Source organism: Neltuma alba, unplaced genomic scaffold (genome assembly GCF_004799145.2).
Source record: "Neltuma alba isolate B1F8T4 unplaced genomic scaffold, ASM479914v2 tig00012014_pilon, whole genome shotgun sequence".
In the NCBI taxonomy this organism is placed as follows: Eukaryota; Viridiplantae; Streptophyta; class Magnoliopsida; order Fabales; family Fabaceae; genus Neltuma; species Neltuma alba.
Window position 1 is genome coordinate 678,506 of NW_021636585.1, and position 10,016 is coordinate 688,521.

The 10,016-nt window shown below is 30.9% G+C and overlaps 1 long non-coding RNA gene across 2 annotated transcripts; it reads left to right on the forward strand.

The window, feature by feature from the left end:
- The first annotated feature begins 223 nt into the window (after positions 1-223).
- On the forward strand, positions 224-1,012 carry LOC114721189 (uncharacterized). 2 transcript variants are annotated; one of them, XR_003738037.1, is made up of 3 exons: positions 224-275; positions 764-850; positions 952-1,012. It is a non-coding gene; the product is annotated as an uncharacterized LOC114721189 (long non-coding RNA). The 2 variants fall into 2 exon arrangements; XR_003738036.1 differs by lacking the exon at positions 224-275 and adding an exon at positions 603-632.
- Positions 1,013-10,016: the final 9,004 nt, after the last annotated feature.

Sequence of the window (10,016 nt, forward strand, 5' to 3'; positions counted from 1 at the left end):
GTTTTTTCTTAATTGTATTTCATTTTTTTTATTTTGTTTTATCTTATTTGTTTCTTTTCTTTTCCGTCATCATACTAGAGAATTTTGAATTTACGTCCAAGGCGCAACACAAGAAACACCTGGGCAGCAATTCTCACATCTTCACACCTAAGGAGACTCTCCTCTGAAGCTTCTTCACCCGCACCTTCACCAAAAATTGAAATCTTTCATCGGAATCAACGCTCAGATCATCTCCAGAAAAAAGCAAGCTAGCTTCTCTTCTGCTCATATTCTGGGTAAGCACAAGTCATCGCTGCATTTTCTGATTTTTAATTAATTTCTCTTCTTAGTTGTGGTAATTATTTGACGTTGAGGCAGCTTTATATTCTGATTCTTACAGTCTAGCAGTGGTTATGTTTTTCCATAATTTCTCTTATGAGTTGTTATAATAGTCGATACCGAAACAGCTTTAGGACTCTTGTGTGTGTACTCATATAGACATGGTTCTGAATCTTGCAACCAAAGCACGGGGTGTTGCGAAAAATGTCAAGTTCATGAGTTTAACTCAGGAAATTCTAGGTACCTGAAGCCGCTTCTGATAGAGAAAAAGCTAAGGGAAAGAAGACTAAAATAATGGGAATTCTTGATTCCTGGTAAGTGATTTCTGCTTCTTAAAGATATGTATACAGACACACACACAACTTGTACAAAATGAGCTAAGTTCGTTATTCTGATTTGTGAGCCAAAAGTACTCATGCGTGATTGCTTCTTCTGATTTGACTAGAATGTGTCCTTTGAAGTATAGATCTCCACTAAGAGCTTTCATGGGGATCAAGAATCGGACCTTCGCCAGCAACTTGTCTCAGTAGGCGTAAGCCATCACTCTTTTTCGAGTTTAATAATTTTGATGTTGAAAGAGCCTTAGTTTATATGTTAGTTGATGCTAGCTTGATACTGGCTTTTAATTTGCAGGAAAAAATGAATGTCAAGTAGATGCTTTTACTCAGGAGATGATTACTTGGAGCTAGCTGCTGAGTACGTGATTTGAATCAGTGAGGGATCCCTTTAACATACATGTCCTTTTAGCTGTAAGATATCTACGTCACCCTAAAGTGTAGCTGTAGTTTCCAACTAAACCACGGCCAAATTATTAAACTTCACTCTATTTTTTCATTCCATATTATGAAAAGAATAAAAATACATAAAAGGACAAATAATAAGACACGAACATAGAAAAAATAATGAAAATTTCATTTTTTTAAACATTCATGAAATATATTTTTTAAAGGATTAATAAGTCTAGTTATAAAAGTAACAGACACTAACCACCATTCTATATTAAATTATGTAGAAATCTCCAACCTATTTTTTAGAAAATCTTCATTAAAATTAAAATGCATGTTAGACAAATTTGTCTTATATAATTGGGAATCCATTTCCATCCGCCTCCCATTCTATATAATTTTTCATCTAAACTTATTTCTTTGGGTTTCTCTTAAATGCCTAAAAACATATTCCAAACACTTTTTTTTTTTTATCGCATGGTATGAATGATATAAGTTGGACTGTTTTAGAGATTACATAAATCATTTAAATTTATAATTTGAAATTTTTAATTACATTTTTTCCCACAACCACTTGTAAACAAACTTGGTCAAGTATATATAAGAATTAATCAGAATTTTGATTAAAGTTTTTAATCTACATTAACTAAATTAGTTGAACTTCTATTCTACTGTGATAAAAATAAATAATTATTTTCAAAAATAAAAATAAAATTAAAGAAAAATTGAAAAATATTAAATTCATCAAAATTAAGGATTTTGTTTGATGAATGGTACACTAATCAATAAGATTTATTTGAATATCATTTTAAAAATATTATTAATAGAGTTAACGATTTGGACAAAAGTATATGTTTTCAAAATAGAGAGATCTGTATAATTAAAATGAAGTATAAGAAAGGCAAGAGTATTTTCACTCTAAAACTTATTGAAAGCCACATGATAAGTTACAAAGAAAAATGTAATTCCTCGCATATATTTTTTTGCAACTAGGAGACCAGTACACAGTTGCGTTATAAAAATTATACTCCTCCGGTCCTTATTATAAGACCCAATTTGACTTTTTATTTGGTCCTAATTATAAGACCCAATCCATTTTATCTCTTATATTTATGCATTTTTTTCCAAGATAATCCTTCTAATAATGATAGTTTTAGCCAATATACTTAATTAGCAAGGATATTTTAGGAATGACAACACTTATTTATTATAAATAACCAATTTAACTTACTTCCTTAATCTCCTTAAATAAGTCAATTGGGTCTTATAATTAGGACCGGAGGAGTATATTTTTTCTTTTTAAATAAAAACAAAGTTGTTCACAGCTTGTAGAAAAAGGATTCGTCAAGATTAATCCTAAAACAGTCATTTTCATTTTATTAAAGGTCGCATAATTTGATAAGTGTAATTTTATTTATGATAGTTTATGTTGTTATGTGAGACCTAAGAGTAATTTTATGGGGGAAAAATACCATATTCGATCTTTAATATAAAAGTTAGATAATTAATTTTGAGATAATAAGAAAATTAGTTTGGTTGATTATTTGTAAAAAATGTATATTGGTTTTCTTAAATTATCCTCTTTAACAGTATGTATGGGAATTATCCTCTAGTAGGAATCTCTTACAATCAATAATCAATAGGGATAGAAACAAATAGATTGATATCTTATATAACTAGCTCTTATATTAAAAAAAAAAAGTAGTAAATATTTATTAAGGGTTTTCCTCAATTGTATCAACTGGTTTCCAATTATCACAAGGGTTATCTTTTTTGAATTTTTGAAACAATTAATGGTTTATTTTTCTTATGCTTGGGGTCAAGGATGAAATCGAGGACCCTTTTCCCAGAAAATCTGGCTTTCGGTGGCGACACAAAAAAGTCACTGTTGAAAATGTGACTTTTAGCAGCAACAATTATGGTTGTCACTGAAAGTCACATATTCAGCTAAGGGTGTTCAAAATAGTCCTGTCCCAATTTCGGCAATTGAAATGGAACAAATTGGGACATGACAAAAAGTAGGACAATGACAAGACACGAGACAGGATTGTCCTGTCCAGTGGTAATTTATTTTTTATTATAATTATTAAATGTTAAAAAAATGTTAGAAGGTGTGTGTAATACAAAATATTTATATTTGTAGCTTTTAGCACATATGTAGTTGAATGGTTATTATTTATTTAGGGTTTTTATATTTGCTTAGGATTTTTGGAATAGTAAAAATGAATTTTAGAGTTATTATGTTACCAATTATTATTTATTTAGGCTTTTATTTAAGATGGCTAAGCCCAAAAAAATAGAAAAGAAAACAAAAAAAATGCTTTTAAAAGGGCTAAGCCCTAAGAAGTACAACTAGAAAGAGAAAACAAAAATCCATTACAATAGTCCAACCATAAGGCCAAAAAAAGAAAAAAAAGAAAACGGGACATCCTGATCCCATCCCATCCCATCCTGACCGAAACTGGGATAGCACTAAGACGGAATGGCACACGGGACAAATTTTCTGTCATGTCTCTGTTTATTGGGACGGGACCAGGACGGACTTGTCTCAATCCCACCTATTCGATGAACAAACCTAAATTTAGCAGCGACTATTATTGTTGCTGCTGAAAGTTAGAATTTTAGCAGCGACTCAAAAAAGTTGCCACTAAATGTGACAATTTTCAATGGCGAAGTGAGACTTTTCGTAGCCACTATTATTGTCACCGTTGAAAGTCATGCTTTCAGTTGTGACTTTTATTGTTGTCACAGAAAATCAAGTTTCAGTGGTGATTCTTTAGAGTCGCCACTGAAATTGCCGAATGTCCTCTTTTTCTTGTAGTGAGGAGAAGGTTAGAAGGATATCACTAAAGGATAAATTAAATGCTAAATAGAACACAACAAGATTATACTAGTTCGGTAGTTCGGTCCACCACTTGATGGACGTCCAGTTCTCAAATCACTTCTAAGTTTCTACTAGGTTTCCAAGATTTAACAGGCTCTTAGTGCTTCAATACAATAATTGAATTCACTTGATCACTCCTTTTTACTCCCTATAAGGTTACACTACATTCAAGATTCTCACAATCTTAAATATCTTAGAATTTAATGAAGCTTTAATGAATTTTTCTAAGAGTAATAAATGATCATTGAAACTCAGAAATGCACTTTCCAAAAATTTTAGGCAAATCCAAAGAATGTTTTCCTATATATTCATGACAAAAGATTTCTAGATCCCTATATACCCAATGCCAGATAGCTGCCAAAAAGCACTAGCCGAAAAACAAAATATTAATGCAATAGAGTGGTAACTCAAGTTTGTTAATCTTCAACAAGTATCCATCACACTCAAAGCTTTGTTTTCATTGGAAATGGAACTAGTAGGTTGGTAGCTTGTATCCATTGAGTTGCATTCCATGCTTAGGATAAAACTTGCTAACCAACATCATTTTTCCGTTGAGTCCTTAAACGTGTGATAATCTTACTTCAATCATGTTATTAGTGCTTCATAACATAGTGGAACGATGATAGCTTGAGGTATATATTGAGTCCTTCTGATAAGAAGCAAGAAATTGAAATTTGTTAGTTAAGAAATTGATAAGCTTACTCAAGTAGCTTCTTGAGTAAGAAGCTGAAGAAAAAGATAATACTCGAGTGCTTACTCTAGTAGATGTTTGCTTGCTCATATGCTCAAAAAGATACAGAAGAAAGCTCGAAGAAATTCGACTGATTAAGTTTTTATTCGAGTAGATACTTAGGAAAAGAAACCAGTTAAAGCAACTTTACTCGAGTGTCTTATCGAGAAGAGGAATACTTGAGAAAGTTATCAAATAAGGAGTAGAAGATAGCTTTAGAATAAGACAACCTTTGAGAGAGTAATCGAATTGAGAGTTTGAAATCTGGTACCCGAAGGGCATGACTCGAGTTGATAATCAAGCAGACAGATAACCAATCATATAGTCGAGTAAGAGTCTGAAGAAAGCTTATAGAGATACTTCAACTTAAACTAGGTACTCAAGCACATAGTCGAGTAAGAGTCTGAAGAAAGCTTATAGAGATACTTCAACTTAAACTAGGTACTCAAGCACATAGTCGAGAAATCCTCAGCCTGAGTACGTAGTCGAGTTTAGAAAGAATAAATAAGTTTTGAGAGTCTAAGAAACTTGAAACTCAAGAAGATAATTGAGTGAAAGATAACTCGAGTGAGTGGTCGAGTAACTTGACAGAGAAAGAAAGTTTTCACCTCAAAAAGATTAGCTCAATAAGAAAATCTTTACTTGAGTATATGCTCGAGTAGAGTAATATTCGAGAATTTAATTGAGAATAACTAGAAGAAGGTTTATCATTAGATATTTGTTTTCAAAACAGAATGCTTTTAATTCTTGAAGAGATTATCGAGAATTCTGGTACTTGAAAGTTTTATCGAGAAATTGCTCTGTAAAATGTTTTTATTACAAACTCGATAACTTTTACATAAACCTAACTCAATGACAAGAAATCACAAGCTTGAATATTTGTTTGAGAAAACTTTTGATCCAGTAGCATTTGTCATCTTCAAAACTTCAATTTTAGCGGGGGCTTGACCAATGTCAGGGCATGTGTCTAGGCTTAAAAAGCACGCACTTATAGAAGTACTTATAGGGTGCCTACTAAGGGAGTGTTTGGATGATTGCCCAAACCATGGTTTGGGAAAAAATTATCCAAACACCCATCAATTTTTTGAAACCATGGTTTTTGATGATAAAACCATAGTTTGCCTATCAAAACCAAGGTTTTGTAATAAGCAAAAAAATTTTGCTTTTTGAGTGGTTCTCTCCCCCCCACCCCCTACGGTAATTTTTTTTGGTTGAAAACAGTTATTTATTTTTCTAAAAACATAATCTTATATTTTGTAATTATATATACACATATTAACAATTACTATATCATGTCTTTAATATAAGACCTTATTTGACTTTTATTTGGTCATAAATATAAAACTTCAATCTATTTTATTTCTCATATTTGTCTATCGTTTTTCAAGTTATAACCAATAAACTTGATTAATAGGAATATTGTAGGAAAGGCAACACCTGTTTATTACAAATAATTAACTAACTTATTTTTTTAATCTACTCAAATTAGTCAACTAACTCTTACATTTAGAACTGGATATAGTAATTAATATATGTTTTTATACATTGTTTATTATGTTGGCAAAAAAAAATTAATAAATTTATTATTCCGCTCTCTAATGTAGAACCTAATTGGAGAGTTAATATTGGTCTTAAATGTAAGATTATTATTCTGGTCATTAATGTAAAACCTAATTGGAGAGTTAATATGTAGATAAGGTCTTAATACCTTCATTAATAGAATCTTTATCTCACATAGCTCGGCTTCGTGACTTCATGAGAGATCAAATTGTTCACTATATACAAGAATAGTCATGTCCTTTTTATTTTCTTTTTTATTTTCAGATAATGTAATGTGTTGTTAAAAAAAAACTACTTAGACAAATATATTTCGTTGCAACCTCTATTATTAAGACAACTAATATGAAATTTTTTTGTGTGGTTATTTAATTTTGTGAAAAAAAAATTATGGGATTTCATCTTTAAAAATTTTAAGAAATAATAATATTTTTTTGGCAAAATAAATCATTTTCCTAAAAACATATTTAATTATTTTATTAATATATATACACATTAATTTTTTATTATTTATATTATTTATATCTTATTTATTATGTTGCCAAAGTATATATTATTAACAAATTTATTACTTCAAATAAACATATATTGTGAAATATATCTTACATGTAATTATCATTTAAACTTATGTCCTTTTTAGTAATTTTTACATATAAAAAAGCACTTCTGATAACAATTATCCAAACACTCTCACTTTATCATAATCACTTTTCCAGAAAATCTATTCTTTCAAAATCCATTCTCTCTAGAAGCTATTCTCCAAACAATGATTTTGCCTCATCCAAACTCTCCTAAGAAAGTCCTCACATTTCATCCTCAGAAATAAGTCATGGGAGTTTCATCTGATTCTACTTCTACATGTGTTCTTTTTCTGTTGATAAGATACAGTTAAGGCACAACGTAAAAAACACTACAAACCTTGTTGTAAATAACTTTTAAATTGTTAAAATACATTGAAATGAGTAAATTTGGAGATTAAGATAAAAGAAAAATACTTAGGTCAAGTTTCTTATATCTATTATGTCAATTTTTCCATTCACACATGGTCATGTGTTCTAATTTTTTTCTATGAGTTTATAATTAAACGCTATTAAATACTAATATTTTCAAAATGGTACATGTGGTCATGTATGATTGGAGAACTACTTGATATAATGAATATAAAAAAATTGACACGGGTTAGAAAAAGCGCATGTCTGAATCTTCTAATAATTCAAGTTTTCTAATATGAGTTCCAATTTTGTGTTACTTATGAAGTGCATATTTGTTACAGCTTGTTATTCATTTGGGGAGGTCAGATCTTGAGACGTAGGGACAATCTGTCGTCAAGCATATCAGGTTAGAATACAGAGTTTCTACGTCATGATCAAGTTTAATAATTCCAAACAAACAAACTATTATTTCATTTGATATTATAATTATAGTTATTTCATACAAATATTTTTAAGGGATAATTAATTGAGAGGTCCTTGTAATTTCCTTCCATTTTGAATCAGGTCCCTAAGTTTTTTCCCCTTTTTATTGGATCCTTTAACTTCGTGTTGTTAGAGCGGTTACTCCTTGAGAGTTAAAACTGTTAAATCAGGATTAACAGAGTTAAACTTTATTGGGTGGCATTAAGCTGGACCATATTCTCCTTCTGCTCCCTTCTACCAAAACGCTCTCTCTCTACTTCGTCCACCACCATTTCTCTTCTCTTCTCTGACCCGAAAGCCATCCCGGAGCTCTACTTTTCTCGGTAGAGAGAACATGTGGGCGCTGGGGTGAGATCATGAGGCTTGGCCAAAGAAGATGGGTTTTGGCTGGAGAGGATTTTGGAGACAGTCGTTGGGGCTGTGCACGACGGAGCTAGTGGTCATTCAGTTACAACTGTTTCCGGTTGGAGCTTCCATCAGGGATGACCTTGAAAGATTTGGACTTGAACAAGAATTTTGGTCTTTCAATGTCGAGAGCTAAGTACCTGCTCACTGTACCAAGGTGCTGTTTTCGTACCAAATCTTAGAGAAATGGATAAAAATCGGTTGATGTAAACAAATGAACAAATTCGAGATTATCATTATATATGTGCATATATGGATGTAATAGTTAAACGACATGCTTTGTTAAAACATTATAAAATTGCCAAGCAGGGTCAAATCAAGAAAATTCGTCCATTCATATCCAGACTAAATTCTTCATGCTCGCAATATGGAAGGACAAGATGCAGGAATGATGAAACGCGAGATGAGAGAGATGGCGGTGGAGGGAGGAAGCAGAAGGAGAATTTGGTCCATCCAATACTCTCTAACGGAAATTTAACTTTGTTTATTTTTATTTAACAGTTTTATATTTCAAGGATTAACGGCTCTAGCAAAATAAAGTTCAAGGAGCCAATAAAAACAAAAAAAAACTTAGGGACCTGATTCAAAATTAAAAAAAAATTATAAGGACCTCCAAATTAATTATCCCTATTTTTAAAGAGTAAAACACTCTAATCCCCCTTAAATTTTTTCTTAATTGCATGGACCTCTCATCTATTTAAAAAAATATACTTAAATCCAAATTGTTAACTCCATTGAGAATATTTTAAAAAATGTTTGAATAAATTTTATTTACTAATCTATCTTTTAATCATATTAAATCCCTAATTTTAGCTAAAATTATTTTGAAGAATTTAAGAGCCTTTTCTTTTCTTTAATTTTTTTTGGAAATAGTTATTTATTTTTTTAATCATATTGGGATAAAAGTTTAAGTAATTTAGTTCACTTTGATAAAAAAGTTTGATTAAAAATATATATTTGACTAAATATGTTCATAAATATAGCAAAAAATGTATTTAAAAATTTTAAATAAGAATTTTATATGATTTATATATTCTCTCAAACTTATATCATTTATACTATATGATTAAAAAAATGCACATTTGAAATATGTTTTTAACAATTTAAAAGGAACCTAAAGAAGTATGTGAAGAAAAATTAAAATTATAAAATTTTATAATATATGTAAAATTATTAAATTTTATAACATATTAGAAAGTTTGAAAATATATGTATTAGAATCATTTCTATGTTTTATAAAAATTATATTTTGAAAATGTTTAAATAAGAGGGGTATTTTGATCAAAACAAATGTTCAAAAGTCAAATTTAACGTCTAAGTAACTGTTTAGGTGGATGAAAATGGATTTTTAATTATATAAGTGAGATTTGGCTAACCTACATTTTAATTTCAAAAGAGATTCACATATGTTTTTAAAATAGATAAAAGGTTTTGTAATTTGGATAAAGCAGGAATGTGGTTTTAGTATATTTTACTGTTTGTTAAAATTAGGAGCGTTTTTGTAATTATTATTATTAACATGTCGTATTACTCAATACGACATTTAGCTTTCTTTAGCCTTCTTGGTTTATTTTTCTTCTACTTGTTGTATATATAGGGTCCACAACTTGTACAGATTATTCAGTCCAATAATATGAAATTCAGTTCCTTATGTGTTGTTATGTGATACTGGGCTCCGGTTTCAACATGGTACCAGAGCCGAGGGCTTTCCCTCCTTTCGGATAGTAAGCCCAGTTCTTGCCCTAAATCGAAACTCCATCCTCCCCAATTCGACAAAGAAAGCCTTCCATGGCGGACGAGAGATCAGCGGCCGAAAACCTTCCCTTCACCCATCCATTATACCTCCATCCATCGGACACGCAAGGGACCGCCATCATCTCCCACGTTCTCATTGGCACGGAGAACTACACGGTCTGGAGCCGAGCGATGAAAATCGCTCTGTTAGGGAAGAACAAACTGGGACTTATCACCGGAGCCTGCAA